The 21,372-nt window shown below is 37.9% G+C and overlaps 2 pseudogenes; both read right to left on the reverse strand.

The window, feature by feature from the left end:
• Positions 1-11,295: 11,295 nt before the first annotated feature.
• LOC143557657 (zinc finger BED domain-containing protein RICESLEEPER 2-like) lies at positions 11,296-13,089 on the reverse strand (annotated as a pseudogene).
• Positions 13,090-13,129: 40 nt separating this feature from the next.
• Positions 13,130-19,530, reverse strand: LOC143557658 (putative lipid phosphate phosphatase beta; annotated as a pseudogene).
• Between the last annotated feature and the right edge of the window lie 1,842 nt (positions 19,531-21,372).

Consider the following 21,372-nt stretch of genomic DNA (forward strand, 5'->3'; position numbering starts at 1 on the left):
ATTTGAAACGACATCTTAAACTTATTTAAAAAGACAAAATTTAAATACAAAAAATCCAACTAAATTTCTACTAATTACACTCTTGTAATATTAAATAAGTTTCCTTTTAAGATTATAAAAATATATTAAGATACTCGGTTCCAATTTGGATAAGGAGTTTAAGTTGTTCAGGAAATTGAATGAGTATCAACTGTATCATATTCGTCCTAAACCTTTAAAACCTTTTATGGCTAATCTTAAGGGGGTGTTTGGGATTGCTTATTTTCACTAACTTATAACTTATTAACTTTTTGAAAACGAATAAGGTGTTTGGAATTGCTTTTGATGTGAGAAAAAAAATTTCATAAGTTACACTTTTGTAACTTATTAACTTAATAAAAAGTTATAAGAAGATAAAATACGAAATTCCGAACACCCCCTAAATAAATGTTCTAGTTCTTTTATCATCGGGTTCCAAGAAAAAGAGAGGGACTTTTTGTGCGTTTTTTCAATTATTATATTGTTCGGACCTTCGTTTTGTGTTGATTGTTGGGCCATAACAAATCTTAGTGACCAGCCCGTTAATTAGTTCATTTTCATAACAAATCTTAGTGACCAGCCCGTTAATTAGTTCATTTTCATATTACTAGGGTCTCTAGGGAGTTAATAGTCGAGAAACAGGATATAGAGCAAAGGCTTTTAGCCTATGAACTATGAATTTTGAATCAAGAAATCGCCATTCAGTATCCTTCTTGCCGATTCTTGACGTGTCTTGAGAACTATTTTTTTTTTGAATAAATTCTTAAAATATGCCAAATGAGGAGAGGGAGTCTCAAAATAGGCCAAAAATTTAACTAAATTTCAAAAGTAATCATTCGAAAACCATCTGCATCGATGGTTTCATCTACCAATGCTACAATGACACGTATAAAGGAGCTGACGCATTCTAATGGTTTTCCAATGAAATCCGTCTGAACCGATAATTTTGGGATGAAAATCATCTCCACGAAAACCATCTCCAAAAATCATCGAAATCCGTGTTTTTTAAATTAATCTGAGCTAATGAATTTCAAGTGAATTTCGTCTTCGGAGACAATTTTCAAAAAAACATGCACAACCACCACCATTCCCACTTTTCCGGCAAACATCACCTCCATTACCCTCCCATCATCATCACCTCCATTGTATTAGATCCATAATGAGTCAATCGGGTGAACCATATATTGATTGTATTTGATCATTTTAATGAGTAAAACTTACTTTGGTTATGAATTGCTTCCTGCAAATCAGCCACGGTAGCCTGCTCCACAAAATAATAATAGTAAACATCAAAACGTTAAAATAATTTAGAGTAATTGAAGTTACAGAGTTTTTGAGAACAAGGCCGCCGTTGATTAATTCTCTGCCGCCCGCGTAGTATAGTAACGATGACCATTTTTCCGACAATCAAGGTGATGATGATGATGATGATGGGAGGGGTAATGGAGGTGATGTTTCAGAAAAGTGGGAATGATGGTGGTGGTGGTGGTGGTGGTGATGGGTGTGGTGGTGGCCGGAAAGTGGCGATCATGATGATGATGGTGGTGGTGCATGTTTTTTTGAAAATCGTCTACCAAGACGAAATTCACTTGAAATTCATCAGCTCAGATGAATTTCAAAAAAACACGGATTTCGATGATTTTTGGAGATTGCTTCTTCTTGATCACACTAAAAAACAACCAAACGATTTACAATGAAGTGGTAGGTAAGCGGGCAACAAGCTTCGCCACAACCCCCTTTTGGATAGCAAATCCAATTTTACTAAAAACAAAGTTTTGGCTCTTATGGGCCGATAAATTACTATGCTTGACTTTCTGAACTCTGTTCAGAAGGTCCACGACATCCGGAGCTAAGAAACCGGATGATTTTCATTTCAAAATTATCGGTCCAGACGGATTCTATTGGAAAACCATTGGAATGTGTCAGGTCCTTTACACGTGTCATTGTAACATTGGTAGACGAAAACCATAGGTGGGAATCCAAATGCATCAACGCGGATGGTTTTTGAAGGATTACTTTTGGAATTTAGTTAAATTGTTGGCCTATTTCGACTCTCTCTCTCTCTCTTTCTCTCTCTCTCTCTCTCATTTGGCCTATTTTAAGAATTTACTCTTTCCTTTTTCATGTTATTAGCATGCAAATGATTTCACAAATGTGACGTAATCTTTATAAAAACAGAAGCGCGCGTGCGTGTACGCACACATACCATCAACAAGATAATATCCATATTTATGTTCTACATCATTTGTTATAAATGTAAACTCGGGCCAAGGCCAAAGTCTATCTATGATGTCGTCGAAAATAAGTGATTCTTCTTAAACATTAATATCGTTGTTTTATCCCACAACACTAAAAATACTTGTTGATGTTCGGTTTATTTGTACATATTTTCGTGTGTTAACATACTCGTTTTACTCGTTTAGTTTAGAAACTTTGGTACTTCATACATGTTTATTGTGTTTCAGGTCACAGGTACTTAACGCGCTTAATTTGGGCCTATAGGAGCATGGAATGAAGACTCGGGATGTCCAGCACGCTTACCGAGGCAATCATGTGAAGTTGCTGAGAAAAGAGACCCATCGCGTAGCGCGATGGGTGTTGAAGGTGGGGCATCGCGCTACGCGATGCCCTGTAAATGACGGCGTTGACTTTGGTCCATCGCGTAGCGTGATGGACCATGAGAGACGACCATCGCGCTAAGCGATGGTCCCCAAAATTGGGAAAGTTAGGGTTTTGTTTTATACAATATTTTGACGACCCTAGAGGCCATTCTTCACCTTCCAGGCGATTTTCAGAGCAGAAGAGAGAGCCCCCATCACTTCCAATCATCTCTAAGCATCATACATGGCCTACCAGATCATAACCGAAGCCCGAGAGATGTCGATGCGCGGCTAGTTCCTTCGAGTCATACCCGGGATGTAGAGTATTGTATCTTTCAGTTTTTCTCATGTATTAAGAACGAATTGATTGTAACTATCTTTGATTAATCTATGAGTATTGATGTCTAGTATTATTGTGCACTCAGTCAGTTTAGGTTTATTTCGATTAGAACGATTATTGTGCCAGTTGCTATGATAATTGCTTATAGGATTGTTTTGACTAGTTGAATGTGATGAAGCATACGCTTTCCCTTAGTTGAGTCACACTGGTAGGGACTGTTTGATAACCAGTGCCGTGTGTTAGTAAGCGTGGATGCCTAAGGTTTATCTAGTTAGTCAATCGGTATTGATCATTGATTGTTAATCTGTTATGCATGAGTTTGCTGTTAGGTTAACTGCTTAGATTCCCGGGTGTGATTTGCTTTTGTTAGTTGTTGAAAGTAGTTTGCGTGTTTAATTAATATTAAAGCCAACTTGTTTGCTAGTGTGATAAGCACTTAGTTAATTGAATATCTTCATAATGTTAGGAATCATTGTCACTGCACACTGACCACATACTCCTCGTGGTTCGACACCCTACTTACCCTAGCTTGCTTAGGTGATTAGGAACACTGATTTAATAGTTTTTTACTAGATAGCGACAGTCTAGCATCAAAATGGCGCCGTTGCCGGGGAGTTAGTGCGCTTAGTGTTTTGTGTTAATTGATTTCTTAGTTTAATTTAGTTTTTGTTTTTAATTTTAGTTTAGTTTATTTTCCCATTTTACGTGGGGTGTGTTATTTGTGCAGGTAGCAGGTTTATGCACACCCGCCTTTCAGGGAGACTATCTCCACTGATTTACGAGCCAGAAATTGAACGGTTAGCTCGGCAGAATCAAGCTCAGATTAGACAGCCAGATATGGAAGGTCAGAACCAAAACCAAAATCACGACCCACCACCCGAAATTAATGTTTTCCAACCCGAACTGAATCCACCAAACAATGATCCACCACCACCAATAAACACCAATCAACAACCACAAAATTCAGCCCGACACTCCAGAAACCGAAACCGAAACCATGACAGACCCGGGCCATCAGCCCCAAACAATACCCCTCGTCACCGACAGACGATTATTCAAGAATTTGACCATGTCAGTATTCACACTGAAGATGAAGAAGAGGGAGATGAGGAGGAATTTGGCCCGAGAAATGAAAATGTGGGTTTGCGTGTTGAAGAGGTTGAGGAACCGGTTAGGGTGAGAGGTAACAGGTGGAGGAACAGAAATCTTGATCGAGGTGGTATAGGCAGGTATCGGGAGGAACAGAGACAGCCGATTCAGGTTAATCGGGGAGGTTTTGAGGAACCGAGGGCTAAACAAAGGAATTACATGCCTCCGGTTCAGGGTGTTAACAGTCGGTTCAGACCGGTTATTTCAGATGGTGCATCACCGATTGTCCCACAGGTGCGTGTTTAGGGACAGACGACATTTAAATCCCGTCCGTCCTACATCAACATAGTTCCCCATTTTCACGGACTGGGATCAGAAGACCCGTATTCACACTTGTCAGATTTTTCAGCTATTTGCAGGTCTATTGGTAATGGTACGTATGATCAGGATGAGGTTCGGTTGCGGTTGTTCCAGTTTTCATTAAAAGACAAAGCCAAACACTGGTTCAACTCGCTACCGATGCACAGTATTGAGAACTGGGGTGAGATGCAGCAAGTTTTCCTTAACGAGTATTATTCGCAGTCGAAGACCATTGAGGCCCGAATGGAGATTAGACATTTTTCACAGCTACCGGGTGAGTTATTCCATGAGGCCTTTATTCGTTACAAGGAAATGATTCGGAAGTGCCCGCACCATCAGATTGAGTTGTAGGAGTTGGTTAAGTGTTTCGTTGATGGGTTGACGTATGAAGACAGAAAGCATTTGAAGGCTTCGTGTAATAGTCAGTTGTTGAATCAACCCGAGGAAGATGATTGGGAATTTTTGGAATTTATGTGTGAAGATTCCAAGGCAGAGACAGCAGCAGACCGAAGACGAAAAGTCGGGGTCACCCGAACGGTTAAATCAGCCTCGAGCGAGTCAGTCAGAATTGAAGAGTTGGAACGGGAACTCGCGGGTTATCGGAAAGAGAAAAAGAAGGAGGTTAGTAAAGTCGGGGTGAAATTCCCGGTTTGTTCAGATTGTGGTGGATTGGGGCATAAGGTTGAAGATTGCCCCGGGTTCGATGATGACGAGTATACCGATGAGGAGGAAGTCAGTTACGCGTACGGGGAGTCCAAGGGCCAAGGGTTCAATTCGAACACTTATCACCCGGGCCTAAGGAATCACCCAAATTTCAAATACGGGAGCGCGTCAAACCAGTCGAACCCGAACTTTCAGGGGTCCAGTCAGAACCGACAGCAGAGCAGCTATCGTCAGGATGGTTCGAACAGTCAGTATAACAGTCGGGAGTATAACAAAGATGGTTACCGGGGTAACAATTCGTCGGGTAATTAGAATCAGGACCAGCAGAAGGGTAGTTCAAGAAATTCAGACGAGTCAATTCATTCGAAACTCGATGCGTTGTTGAAGCTCGTGACTGATAATCAGAAGGAAACGCAGAAACAGTTCGAGTTGAGAGACAAGTCAACAGAAGCGATGTCAAAGCAGATTGGTTAGCTCGCAGCAGACGTGGCGAGATTTCAGAAGAACGCGGGTCAGCTACCAAGCGATACCACAGTTAACCCGCAACATGCCAGCTCAAGCTCGAAGAAGAGTAACAATGTGCACATCAACGCAGTAAGTCTTGTACCTCATTTTGAAATTACTTGTGTTGAAGTTGAGTCACCACCGCAGTTTGTTGAGGCGGTGGTGAATGATGTTAATGATGAGAATGAATGTGTTGGTCAAAAGGAAACAATTTCTCAAAATGAATTGAAATCGAACTCTAATGAATCAACTTTTTGTGAAAATTGCATTTGTGAAAAATGTTTAAATGCAAAATTGACCAACACGGAAGATGAGGAGGTGGAGGATAATACCACCTCAAGTAAACTCCAAGACCCGGAGTGCCACTTTTATCAATTCAAATTGGAGATTTCAAAACTGATCGGGCACTTCTAGATCTTGGAGCATGTGTTAGTGTCATGCCCGGCAGTTTATATGATCAGTATGGGGCCAGTTGGTGAATCAAACTCATACACACCCCCGGGGCATGGTCACTAATGTAATGGTTCAAGTGGACGATTTTAGCTACCCAGTTGACTTCCTGGTACTTGATTATGCTAAGGGTAATATTAAACAATCTGAAGTCATACTAGGCAGGCCGTTCCTTGCCACAGCACATGCGGTAATTGATTGTGCTGAGGGATTTTTGGGCATTAAGTGTGGGAACCGTGTTAAGCGGTTATTATTGTTTGAAAATGCTACTAACCCTCTTGTTGACAAGTGCGTACCATCGTGCACAAATCATAAAAGAGATGGATGTTTTGTAACTGACAGGAACGACTTGAAGGGTAGCAGTGAGAGGAAAGGAAGGAGAGGAAAGAAATCGGTGAGTTCTATGGTGACCTCACCGGTTTATGAAGCTACTTGAAGCATTCGAGGCATTGTCGAGCTGTAGACACGCAATTTAGCGCTGACCGGGAGGCAATCCGGGGTTTGTAAGTGTGTTCCATTTTATTTTCTTTTCGTTGTGTCGTTGTTTGACTTTGGTCTCGAGTTCTGTGCAGCATATCTCAAGTGTGGGGAGGCTTTTGATGCAGTGTGCGTCTTGGAGGTTCAGTAAGTAATTGGTTAATTTCACGGCTTTCCAGGTAAGTATTGCAAATTCCGACTTCGGAAGCATGTTCAGGGTGTTGTCGGGATGTCGAAAAGTGACTGGGTCGGAAAATGCCCGACCCCAATTCGGCAAAAACTTTCTGTTCACTAGGGACCATCGCGCTACACGATGGCCCTGGACAGCTCACCATCGCGCTACGCGATGGTGGCTGGGACTTTCCAGACATCTGACGTCATCGCGTAGCGTGATGACGCCATGACCAACCCCATCGCGCTACGCGATGGGGTCCAAACCCTAATTTGAATTAATTGGGTCGCGTAGCGCGACGTGTGCTTACCTGACCCATCGCGCTACGCGATGGGTCCTCGGATCTCTAAAAAAACGAAAAAAAATATTTAAAATAAATAAGTAATAATAATATAATAATAATTATATATAACAGCCATCCCACTTTGTCTGCTGTATTTGATATGTATATTTGTATATATTTCTATTTTTGTTTGTGTTCCTTTGGAACTTTGTGGGTGTGTTCACTATAAACCCTCACGAGACCTCACTCGTCCACCCGGGCTACCGGGGGGTTTAAAGGGCTTGTTGCATACGCTAAATGCAACCGTGATTCCTATGAAAGTGAGTTATGTCTTTTATTATTTTTAATTAATTAACAAAAATTTTTTATGAAATTGACTAACTCGGCTCGGTAATGATTTTTATAATATAATAATAATATTAACTCTCAAAAGACCTAAGTCTTATACTTGTGAGTGGTTACTTATACATGTCTCGAGATTTGTGCAGATTTGGTTACACAGAATTGGTCAGTGGTGGAGACATGTGTCACGAGTGTGTTGAGAGTTGTGGGCCGAGTTTCCCATTGCATTGTCTTTATTATCATGTGATTTCGGTTTCATAAACTATTTTGTTATTTTTATTTTAGTTTTTAGAATTGTAATTGTGTATTTGTGTTAGTTCATTACATTTGTTCCCCAGGTTTTTAAGTGGTAAAACTGTCAGTTCAACCTCGTCCCCCAAATGATTATTAATTGTTTTATTATTATTTTAACATTGAGGACAATGTCAACCTCAAGTGTGGGGATGGGGGGAAATTGAAAATTTTTAGCCCGATAGTACCTCGAACAGTATTCAGAAACTTAAGTTGTTAACTGTCACTTATTGCTATTAATGCCAAGTTAGAAGTTTTTGGTCATGGTTGGTTTTTCAGCTTCTCGATAGTTTTCCCGACAAATGTTTTTAAAATGAGAAGTTGAAAATGGAATCGTTTAAGCCGGGATAACGAGTCAAGGGGACGGGTATACATGTTTCATATCGGCAGCCCATATTTCCAGACATATGTGAGATTAGCCCCTACACTTAATACACATATTATATAATAGATATAAAACATGTCTTGTCATTTATTGAGGGAAACCGGTATGTTTTACAGAATTTGAACTTGCTTGTCACATGCTTTTTGAGATCTTAATACCACCACCTGTATGGAGATTAGGACTTTAGAAAACCCATTCCGTACATATTTTCCTCACTAAATAAATTCCTTACCCGACATTATCCCCTAAGAGCCCCTTTGGACCATATTCCTTTTTCGTTTGTTAAACTGAACATTACACACCATTTCAGCCTTGGCCTTTATTTTATCTTTACCCGTGTGATGAAATCCAGTTCGTTATCGAGTTGTATATATATCGAGTTGTACTTAGTTATACGAGTTGTAAAGTTGTCAAGTTCTGAGTCGTAATTATCAAAAAAAAAAATCAGCAAAAAGACAAAAAGAAGTTATCATTTCAGTATTGCAGTTGTTAGTAGCTGTTGATTTTGTATCTAGTTCGTTTGTTTTTGTGAGTCTGTATATTGGGTTGTTTAACTGGGTTTCATCCATCTGAGTCACTAAATAAGCCTAATTCGCACCCAAACCTAGCCTCAGCAAAACCTTAGTCCGAGTCTTTATGCAACCGGTGGTTAATGGGTGGAGATAAGACTGACTTGCAAGCATATTAAGTTGTAACTCATATTAGGTATTTGTGGGCAGAGACATATACTGGCACACCTTTTGTCAGTCCAGATATTAAACCGAGAGGAGTGTTGATAGTGTGAGGGGTGTGAACATGTATGCTCTAACCGAAAACAAAGTACACTTGTCTGGGCGATTCTATAGTTTTATGATAGCATTAACTTTATTTGTGGGTTGTCAATCTAGAAAGTGTCAGTCTGGGAAACTGGGTATGACCTTAAACCTTGCTAGTATTAATGGTGATAATTGGTTGACCTATGATGGCGGTTAATGTTTACTTTAGAGTTTTGCTTGAGGGCAAGCAAAATATAAGTGTGGGGATGTGATGTTCGGTTTATTTGTACATATTTTCATGTGTTAACGTACTCGTTTTACTCGTTTAGTTTAGGAACTTTGGTACTTCATACATGTTTATTGTGTTTCAGGTCACGGGTACTTAACGCGCTTAATTTGGGCCTATACGAGCATGGAATGAAGACCCGGAATGTCCAGCACGCTTACCGAGGCAATCATGTGAAGTTGCTGAGAAAAGAGACCCATCGTGTAGCGCGATGGGTGTTGAAGGTGGGGCATCGCGCTACGCGATGCCCTGTAAATGACGGCGTTGACTTTGGTCCATTGCGTAGCGCGATGGACCAAGAGAGAGGACCATCGCGTTACGCGATGGTCCCCAAAATTGGGAAAGTTAGGGTTTTGTTTTATACAATATTTTGACGACCCTAGAGGCCATTCTTCACCTTCAAGGCGATTTTCAGAGCAGAAGAGAGAGCCCCCATCACTTCCAATCATCTCTAAGCATCATACATAGCCTACCAGATCATAACCGAAGCCCGAGAGATGCCGATGCGCAGCTAGTTCCTTCGAGTCATACCCGGGATGTAGAGTATTGTATCTTTCAGTTTTTCTCATGTATTAAGAACGAATTGATTGTAACTATCTTTGATTAATCTATGAGTATTGATGTCTAGTATTATTGTGCACTCAGTCAGTTTAGATTTATTTCGATCAGAACGATTATTGTGCCAGTTGCTATGATAATTGCTTATAGGATTGTTTTGACTAGTTGAATGTGATGAAGCATACGCTTTCCCTTAGTTGAGTCACACTGGTAGGGACTGTTTGATAATCATTTCCGTGTGTTAGTAAGCGTGGATGCCTAAGGTTTATCTAGTTAGTCAATCGGTATTGATCATTGATTGTTAATCTGTTAAGTTGCATGAGTTTGCTGTTAGGTTAACTGCTTGGATTCCCGGGTGTGATTTGCTTTTGTTAATTGTTGAAAGTAGTTTGCTTGTTTAATTAATATTAAAACCAACTTGTTTGCTAGTGTGATCAGCACTTAGTTAATTGAATATCTTCATAATGTTAGGAATCATTGTCACTGCACACTGACCACATACTCCTCGTGGTTCGACACCCTACTTACCCTAGCTTGCTTAGGTGATTAGGAACACTGATTTAATAGTTTTTGACTAGATAGCGACAGTCTAGCATCACTTGCCATATCCAAAGATCATAGCCTCATAAGATGTCATCACCTGGACAACTAATCTTGGGCCTGGAGCGTCACCTGAACAACTAATGGAAGGGAAGAAATGAAACTATCTTCAATGGCTCACGGGTGTCGATCAATCGAATTAAAGAAGACATAAGACGACTCTCATTTTTATGGGTAAAAAGTAAAGGCAAGATGGTTAGGTTGGATGGGTAGATGTGATATTCTTTCTTATTTTAAGAATTTTGAATTTTGATGTAGTCTAGACTTTGGTGTCTAAAGTTGTAATCAGGTGAAAACTTGGTGTGTATTTTGGATGACTATCAACTTACTAGTCTCATATTTTATAAAATTTGGCTGTTAAGAAATAGAAAAAACTATAAGGAGTTTCACAATATAGAGAAGCCATTCAAGAACCTGAGTTTCTGTGGCATCATATTAGGCATGGTCATGAGCCGAGCCAAGGCCAGCTTGAGGTCGAGCTCGATAATCAATCGAGCTGGCTTGGCTCGAGCTCGATACTCAATCGAGCTGAAATTGTGAGCTCAAGTTTGGCTCGATTTTAAATCGAGCCAGCTCGGATCGGCTCGATTTGGCTCGAATTTACCAATAATAATAACAGTTACATGAAACCTTCAAGTTAAACTAAATAAATAAGACATCAAGATCAACACCAACCAAATACAAAGTAAGTTCAATACGTCTAATACAGCACCATCGAAAACAAAATAAGTTCAACACGTCTAAATAAAACCAAATACAAAATAAATTAAACATGTTCAAAGTTCAACGAAATACTAAGTTCAAAAGCAATGCCCGCAACAACTCGCACTTCCAAAGTTCCAAACTTCCACGCAAGGCCCGCAACAACTCGCACTTCCACAGTTCTGAACTCCCACAACTTACCGCATCCAACGACTTGTTTTCTGTTAAAATATAAACTAAAAAGAAGAAAGGGATAAGCTTCACAAATGTATAATCTTCTTTCTCAAAACTAGATTGAATACATATATATAAACTCATAAATATTAAACTTTTTTCAAATTTTACGCAACCTCACAAAAGTAACGCTACAGTGCTACACAATCAATTTTTAGAATTGCTACCTAATCAAGAAATACCTTGTCACTTGTTTGTAAGATCATTCGTCGGTATCTCTATTTCCAAGTTTTCTTCCTCTTTTGCAGATTGCTACAAATAAAAATAATACAATTGTTAGTACAAATATTAAAGATGTGTAAATGACTAAATGCATAAAAATGTGAATATGAACTTACGTATAATGTTTGCAAGGTTAATTTTGAGGCTCCCTTTATCCAATCACCTCCACATACAAGCGATTCCACCGTATCTTTTTTGAGAGAGCTGCGATAATCATCCAAAATACGACCCCCGGCACTAAAAGCAGATTCTGATGCCACGGTTGTAATTGGAATGGAAAAAATATCACGAGCCATTTTGCTTAAAATAGGAAACTTAGAGGAACTTTGGCTCCACCAAATTAACACATCAAATTCTTTGTCCTCCAAACCTATGTAATTGGGTTCTTCTAAATACACATCAAGTTCAGATTTTTGTGAACTTTCAATAGGCTTAGATTTGAGATAAGCAAAACAGTCATCTTCTTGTCTAGCTTCATGGTTAGGGGATGAAGGGGCCATTGAATTGATTGTGGCAGCCCTAGTCACCATGAATGCATTAGCATACTTCTCAAAAAAAAACTTTAACTTTGTAGTCACATCTTCAACTCGACTATTCAACTCATTAGATGGATACAACTGCTTAAAAGTCCAAATAATTGACTCCATTTTGAAGCGTGGATCTAAAACTGATGCAATAGACATAAGCACCCCGATTTCCCCCCAATACTTCTCAAACTTCTCATACATCGGCACACTCATGTTTTTCAAAAACGTATCATTTGATGCAAAAGAACTGCTTATTTTTTTTTCACCTTGAAAATTTCAATAAGAAATAAATTTGATGTTGGATATGAAGTGCCCGAAAAGAGATTAGTAGCATGTACAAACACTTTAAGCACCTCACAAACTTTCTCAGCTCTAGTCCACTCGGCATCCATGGGGTCCATTCAAAATTTTGATCTCTCAACGCATAACCTTGAAAGGCTCGTTTGTAGTAAATAGCCGATTCAAGCATGCGGTGTGTTGAGTTCCACCTAGTTTTTACATCGATACATAAAGACTGACGAGTATTGATACCAAGTGTTGTTGCTACTTCACCAAATTTCAATAAACGGCCCAGAGACTTTTTTAAATATTTTACACCTTCCCTAATTTTAACAATGCACGAATCAATAGTTGCTAAACCATCTTGCACCACCAAATTCAATATATGAGCACAACACCTTATATGAAAAAATAGCCCCTCAAAATGTAACTTTCCTCTCCCTTGAAAGTTATTTTGTAAAAACATGGCTGCCCTATCATTATTGGAGGCATTATCGAGAGTAATTGTACCAATTTTGTCTTCAATTCCCCACTTAATTAAACACTCTAAAATACCATCCGATATAACCTCACCACTATGAGGTGGTTCAAGCTCATTGAAACCAATTATAACTTTCCTCAATTTCCAATCAAAATCTACGAAGCGGGCTGTCAAACACATGTACCCTACAGTTTGGTTTGATGTCCAACAATCACTTGCAAGTGAGATAACATCGACACTTTTAAAAAACATTTTCATCTTTTCTTTTTCTACATCAACAAGATTGATGCATTCTCTAGTAATTATCGGCCTACTCACTTTTTGATACAAGGGATTGTTGTACTTCATTAACTGATTGAATCAGTGGTACTCTACAAATGAAAAAGGCAACTCATGGGCTATGATCATCGTTGCAATCATTTCCTTACACTTCTTATGTTCATAACCCCCATTCATGTTTAAACTATTTATACCATCACTACCACATGCTTCAAAATTAAAACCCCGTTTCTTACCTTTTTGCTTTAGAATGTGATGGCATTTGTTCATGTGTCGCTTAAGAGTTGGTGTGGGGAGTCCGGTACAATTCACGTATCTCGCTTTACAATGTTTGCACTCATATTTCTTCACCTTTTTTCCTTTGTGCTCTTCTTCAACATCTACAAAATGTTCCCAAACTTCAGATGGATTCCTACGTCTTTGACGGTCTTTATTAGCATCATTTGCTTCAGGCTCATTAACCTCATCTCTCAAATCATCAACCAACTCCACACTTTCTCCATCACTTAAATCAACCGGTTCATTACTTTGAGTCCCAATTCCACCAACAGATTCTTTAAAAGAAGACATCCTACTTAAACAAATAAATTAACCATAATAAACCCAAATCACTATATGGTCAAACGCAAGATCTGGTACAATTTATTCCACATTATGGTAACACCTGACCTCGATATGGAGGTGCTTATTGGGGTCACTTAACCGTTTATTCGGGTTACTCAAATTTGAAAATTGAATCAAGATTTAAAATTTTGAGTTCAAAATTTTTTTTCCAATCACTATATGGTCAAACAAAAGATCTGATACAATTTATATCACATTCTGGAAACTGAAAATTGAATTAAGATTTGGTAATTATCCAAATAACATGAGTTCAAATATTATAATTAATTTCTTTTCCTATTCTATTTAGATTACCCGAATTCAAATCTTGTTTCAATTTCAAATATGTCAATAAAATGCAACCAAAGTAACTTATACAGTTATACCAATAAACATGATACCGTGTCTGTTAATTTGTAGAGTAGTTTTGAAGCGGTAATAGCAAGAAAATCAAGAAACACATGATACCGTGTCTTAGTCTAAACCTAAATATGAAGAAATTGCACTCAAGAAATAGGATTTAGTGGATTACCTTCAGCGTCGTGAGTCGTGAGTGGCGGATATGCGGAGCAGCCAGCAGCGTGCGGACTGGGGAAGGCCGGCAACGGCTAAATCACCGTGCAGAGTGTAGGGGGAGCGACTCTAATCTACTATCAATCATGAATCAACGCCATCACCATTTTGGTGGGATGGTAAAGGCTTTGGCCTTTGGGTGAGAGGTCTAGGGTTTGATTCCTGGCATTGGCGGTATAATGTAAATAGCAGGAGGAAAGCTAATCTTCATCACATCCTCACGTTAAGCTTTCCTCCTGCTATTTACATTATACCGCCAATGCCAGGAATCGAACCCTAGACCTCTCACCCAAAGGCCAAAGCCTTTACCATCCCACCAAAATGGTGATGGCGTTGATTCATGATTGATAGTAGATAACATGGGCAGAGGTGTTCAGAAGAGAAATTTGGACTGACACAAATCACATAATTGAAGCAGGAATTTAAATTAATTTAAATGACCACATGGGGTCCACTTCATTTCCTCACACGCATATGATGTAGGGCTGTTCAAAAAGCTCGCGGTTTGAAGCTCGTTTGAAACTCGTTCGAAAAAAGCTCGCTCGAAATCGGCTCGATTACAAACGAGCCGAGCCGAGCTCGACTCGATTTTTAAACGAGCCGAGCCTGAGCTAGCCCCGGCTCGACTCGATAGGCTCGAACTATTTTATTTTAATTTATTTTATATATATATATGTATATATATAAAACATATGGGCTTCCTTTGTTAGCCCAATACAATTAACAAAATACCCACACCACAATCCAATTCACCACACCATCGGTCCACTTTATACTTAAACCCTAATCTTCATCACATCCTCACGTGGACCGATTATGTTTTTTTAAACATTCAAAAAAAAAAAATGAATCAACATTGAGGTCATTAAATGCACGCACCAAAAGTAGCTTCATTTTCTTCACTTTTATCACTTTTTTCTGGTCAAATATCCAGATGTGGTCCTATTTTGATGAATAAAATAAAATAATATAATAATGGTATATACTCTAAAAATATGATTTTTTTAAAAAAAGAAATCCTTAAAATAGTCATTTTAATCTAACATTTTACAATCTTAGCCATACTTGCGCAGAAGATTAAACCGTGTTCTCTGACGGTGCGGTTCCTACTTCTGTCGGATCCGATGGCTTTACCCCTCCATCGAATTTCTCTAAATTAAACTAAAGGATTCGTCACTTTCTTACGCAGATCAACAAAAGTGATTCGTGAAAAACAAACACTATGGTTGTAAAACTAAGCAATTTAAACAATGGATTTGTTCGATTATGTGGAGAAATAAGAAATATGGAGATGAAGGTTGGTTATAGAGGTTTAAAGTTTAAGATGTAGAAAATGAAGTTTTACATCGGAAGACGAAAATGCTTTGTGTTTCGTTGAAAGACCAAACATCATGAAACATGGCGAGATTTTAGAGACCCGTCTAATCCGTTTAATGGCATTTTGCTTCCCACGGATTATTACCATTTTGGGTATTACGTGAAAATCATGGCTAAAGTTGAATAGTGATTAGTCAAAATGACTATTTTGAATATTTTCCCTTAAAAACGGTGAAAAAACATATAAAATCCACTTTCACCAAGAATTAACAAATTTGAAAAGCAATTGATAAATTAGTTATTGATCTTTATTGAACAAAAATTCGCTCGATAACATAAATATGCAGTTGGCTCTAGTCCAATGTCACGAGGTGATAATTAAGGCTTAGAATTTGAAGGTTTCTTCATTGATGATATTCTTGGTTTGAGTCAAGCGTGAATTGTTAAAATCTACACGGACGATTAACATCCTATCTTAAAAAGACTCGCTCAGATATGTGGGTAGTTTCTTCATTGATTATATTTTTGGCTAATGAAGGTATTCACATTTTAATATACTAGTCAAAGTCAGACCAAAAGAAACCCTTCTTATTTTCACATTTGCCACTTGAAATAAATATACATGCAGTATAATGTCACTATGTCAGTATATAAATGACTGTAAATGCTTGGTCCACAACAAGGAACTGAAACAAGAAGATAATTCAATACATTTTGCCTGCATATACCATCAATGTGAGTTAAAAGCATCTTTTGTGGTACCATCTTAACTTAACACTCTATTCATAAAATCATAAATACAGAAATTATAATAGCATCTGGCAAACCCTTATGAGTAGCAAGATATAGGGTTACAGTGTCCTAAAAACATGCTATGTTTTGGGACCATTCACACATTCAAATAAGCCAATTATACAAAGGTTATTGATAATTACCACTACAAATTTGATGCTTGATGCCATTAGCTAGGGTTAGATAAAAGACCACTCTGCAATCTGCTATAAAACATGCCAGCAATCAAAACTTTCGGGTAAAAAAACAACTTTAGGACACCCAGATTAAAGAAACTTTGCTTAAGGCTTTATTCATGTAGTATTAGTGGCGAACCCACGATTGTTTAAACCGAGGTTAGGGCTGTAAACGAACCAACCAAACCCAAGTGAAGCATGTACTTGTTCGGTTGTTTAAGTTTAACTGAATAAACGATGGAACACGAGCAAGTAAACGAATGGGGTTTTCTTTTGTTTGTGTTTGTTCTTTAAGAAAATGAAAGTGTTGGTGTTCGTTTATGTTCGTTCTTTAACCATATGAACGGATGATTCATGAACTTAAACGAACGCACCATAACTGCCCTAAAACCAATAAAAAGTAATTGTGAACAACAAGGGCTAAATTGTAACGGGCCTAACATATTAACGAACTTAAACAAATGCAAACTAACGAACATAAAGGAATACAAACGAATTTAAATGAACAAACGTAAACAAACATTGACAAACGAGACGTGTTCATGTACCTTCTTTAACTAAATGAACAAAGTTTTTGGCCCATATAAGCACCCTCACAGGTCAAATCAATTCATGGAGGGAAAAATATATCATTTTGCAACTCATTTGGTTGAGGGGTGTCTCAAAATTCAACAACATAATTGCAATATTATAAGAATTGTTTCTGTTTGGTACAAAGCAACATGCCAACATATGATGATAAGAAGATATGAAGCATATGATTTAAGGGCTTATTAAAGGAATGCAAATGGGAGGTTGATATGTTTCCTTTGTGACAAAAAATGTAATGAAAGAATAGTATTGATGGAGGCACAAAGGATTTGCCTGTCAATAAAAAGAAATTGCTGAGTGCATTTGATTGTAGGCCTGCAAATGAACCAATTTAGCGACTGTTCGGGAGTTCGTTTACTTTAATAAATGAATGAACATAAAGACATGTTATGTTCTCTCATTTACGCTTGTTTACATTTGTTCATTTATGTCTACCCGTTTATGTATAAATTTATTTATTTATTAGCAATATTATCCGTCCATCATCATCAACCATCACCCAAATCTCGGGTAATCGATAACGAATTTAACTAACAAAAAAGAACACGCTCATTTTCTTCATTCATTTATTATGTTCGTTTAGAATAAAAATGAATAAACATAAAGTCATAAACGAACACAAGCACGTTCATTGTCAGCAAAAATCCGTCCTTTTAAATGTTTCTGTAAGTTTGTTCAGTTAGAGTTAAACGTACGAACACGAACAGCCCTCATTCGTGTTCAATCGGCACGTTTAAATGCCTAAGTACATGTAACACTATAAACAGATAAAACTGATTAATACTACCCTATGAGATCAGTCAAGCATTTGGAAATAACAGATACACTAAAGGGTTGGTCCTCTATCAATCGCTACCCGCCAAACATGTATCAACCACTGTTCATCATCAAATGAAATGTGCAGGTATTAAACTATAAACCATATAACTTCAAGAGAGAAAATGGTTTATTAAATATGTGACAAATATTTGATCCAGCTTAAAATTGGATGCCTGCAAGTCAATAACTTACAACTCCAAAAGTTTAAAAAAATGTATTTAATGATTAAATGCATTTTTTTTTGTAGAACGAAGGCAAAGGCGGAAACATTTTAATTTTTTACATTTTTCGTTTTGATTTATATTTTGAGTTATGATTTTTTATTAATTTTTTTGAATTTTTTTTGGAGGGGCTTTTATTGTTAATAAAAACCCCTCCAAAAAAATTCAAAAAAATCATAACTCAAAATATAAATCAAAAACGAAAAATGTAAAAAAACTAAAAACGTTTCCGCCTTTGCCCTCGTTCTACAAAAAAATAATAATAATAAAATAAAATAAAATAAAAATTAAAAAACCCCGAGAAATGAACTGAAACCGAAAGTCGACGAAAACGAAACATAAACCAAAACTGAACCGAATTGATTGAAACCGAAAAAATCAATCAAAATGAAACTAAAAAACTGAAACTAAACAGAAATGAAACTGAAAAAACCGACCACAACGAAACAAAAGGCCGAAACCAAACAAAAGAAACCAAAACCCAACCCGTCTGGTGCGAAAACTCGTGTCGGCTCGAAACCTAAACCGAACTCGTTCCAATCCAAAACCCGTTTCAACCCGAGCCTGCCACTTTTCCTTAAGACACGAACCCACATCGACCCATTTCTTTAAATTTGTCTACCCATTTTGACCCAAAAATAAGGTAGAATTCAAGTGACGCATTTTGACCCATCTTATTAAAATCTATGACCCAAACCAACCCATATGATTTTTAAAACAACCCAAATTGACCCATTTGAAATGGTTTGGGTCAAGATTGCCACCCCTAATTTAATCACAAGAGAATCAATATATCAAATCAATTGCATAGTGCAAAGATAACATCCAAAAAGTATCTAATATTCAGTTTGTAATCAATTAAGCTGTAGTAGACATGATTCCAATTATAGTAATCTCATATAAATTGTATACATTGTTCAATACAATACAAAACAATACGATTACCTCAACAGTTTGGTCGAAATTACCGAGGTAAAAAACTCGCAATTCAGAAACCGAAACACAATTACCGCATTAACCACACCTAACCCAGCACCCGCAGCAACATCAAACACGAAATGCCGTCCAAGTAAAACCCGAGAAACCGACGTGGCACACGCCCAGGTAATAACAATCAGACTCAACCCATTCACACTTCCAATTAAATCGGACGAAAGGTGAATTAAGGACGCAATAAAACAGACCCTAGAAGCGTGTCCGCTAGGGAAGGACCAGTGGTCAACGGCGAAGGTCAAAAACATGTGCTTGTTGTAGACGGGACGAGGTCGTCGGACGAGGTGTTTGATGGTTCCGATGATGATGAGGTCGAGGACGGATCCGATGAGGAGGTTGACGAGGATGGAGAGTAGTGTCGGGGATGTGGTCGGGAGAGGTGAGAGGAGGATGGGGAAGAAGAGACGGCCGTCGCCGGAGATTTCGAGGAGTTTGAGGATGGGGCGAGGGAGGAGGGGTTGTGTGAGGTTGTAGAGGGTTAAGGAGAGTGTTGTGTCGAGGTTGGTGAGGCGGCGGATGGTTGATGTTTCCGGTGGTGGTGGGTCCATGGGTTGTGGTTGAGTCCGGTGGCCGGCGAGAATGAGTGGTGTCTGGTTGCCGGTGAATGGTGAGAGTGTGATTTTAGTTTTAACCGGTTTGGGTTTTTAGAATATAGGCCCAGTAAGGTCTTATGGGCTATTGGATTTTTAAAGTTTAAAACTCAGCTAATTTAAAAAAGTGTAAAACTGTCAAAGTCGTACATAAAGTTCGGACACTTTTGCGACTTTCGTTCAAAATGTTTACTTTTTGCAGTTGGACCACTTAAGTTTCAAGTTTCCCAATTGTTGTCAATATTGTTCAGTTCGCTGACACCGTTAGTGTTTTAACATTAAATGAAGGGTAAATATGTCTTTTTATATGGTTAATTGGATTGCAAATTTACATGTAAATTTTTAAATATACGTATATATACCAAATTTTATACATAAAACTTTCAATTTGGACCAAATAAGGGTTAATCAGCGTCTAGTTGGTCTGGTATCGGCTGGCGATTAATTAGGGATTAACCGTGCGCCTAGGCGGGCTTTTTACAACCATGCTAGAAATATTATATAATGACGTTGTTTATGTCGCGGAAGATTGATGTTGCCGCCGACAGCGGTGGGTGGTTCATCCATGGGTGGTGGATGACTCCGGTTGAGTAATTTTGTCGGACTTTCTGCTTTCGGCACTAGGGATGACAATTAAACCCGAACCCGATGGGAAAACCCAAAACCCGACATAAATAGGATGGGTAATACCCGACCCGTTAGGGTTTGGGACGGGTTTAGGATTTGTTTTGAAATTTTTCGCGGGTTTGAGACGGGTTTGGGATTTCTAATATACCCGATTACCCGACCCGATTACGTGATAACATAGACCCATTTACCCGATTATATACCCGATGTACCCGATATAGCTTATTATATTATATATATACTATATTCCAAATATGTTAGTTGTCAAAACTTGTTTATATCAATTATTTGAGATATTTTACCTTTATGGTAACCATTTTTGTAATCCATTAGTTATATTTTGTTAAAACCCGATAGGAAACCTGAAACCCAATGAGAAAACCCGAAACCCGATGGGTAATTACCCAATTAAAACCCGTCAGGTTTGAGACGGGTTTGGGATAGGCTTTTATAACCGGGTATGGGTTTGGTAATACCTAGACCCGACCCAAACCCGATCCATTGTCATCCCTATTCGGCACCAAACCTCTTAGGTTTCACCATGACAATAAAGAATCTTACTTTTGATCATATTTTATTATTGAATGAACCTCGTTGTAGACGAAGCAATTGTGAACGTTATTTTAAAAATATTTTCACTTCATTTTGCTGAACACATGATATCAATAGATCAATTTACACTTGCCATCTCAAACTTATAATTCACTTATAAATAATCTAGACTAGAAAAACTATTAATACATAAGTGATTTTGTCCCAATCATAATATGTTTTATACCCTCTTAACTAGTTATTTGTTCAGACGGCCCATATGACCTGTTAGTAACAAATGACATAAAAAGAGGTTCTCAACTTCATAGTCGATATTTCATATTTGAGGCAATAACTTATTCATATAATACAAGGAATTTAATATCGAGTTATATCTTATAGTATATATATATATATATATATATATATATATATGCATATTACTCCTAATATTATAACAAGATAAGCAACACCTAACCATCACTTGTTCTGATCATTATACCATGGAAAGACTTTTTGATTTACATACAACTTACCTAATTAAGCTTATGAAATTATCTGAAATCCCATTAGATATTAAATAGCCTATTTGAGATAAAAACTAAACCAGTTCAACAAAAATGATAATGTGTATTTTATGAC

Source organism: Bidens hawaiensis, unplaced genomic scaffold (genome assembly GCF_021521415.1).
Source record: "Bidens hawaiensis isolate Kalapana, Puna unplaced genomic scaffold, B.hawaiensis_p1.1 tig00019079_1, whole genome shotgun sequence".
In the NCBI taxonomy this organism is placed as follows: Eukaryota; Viridiplantae; Streptophyta; class Magnoliopsida; order Asterales; family Asteraceae; genus Bidens; species Bidens hawaiensis.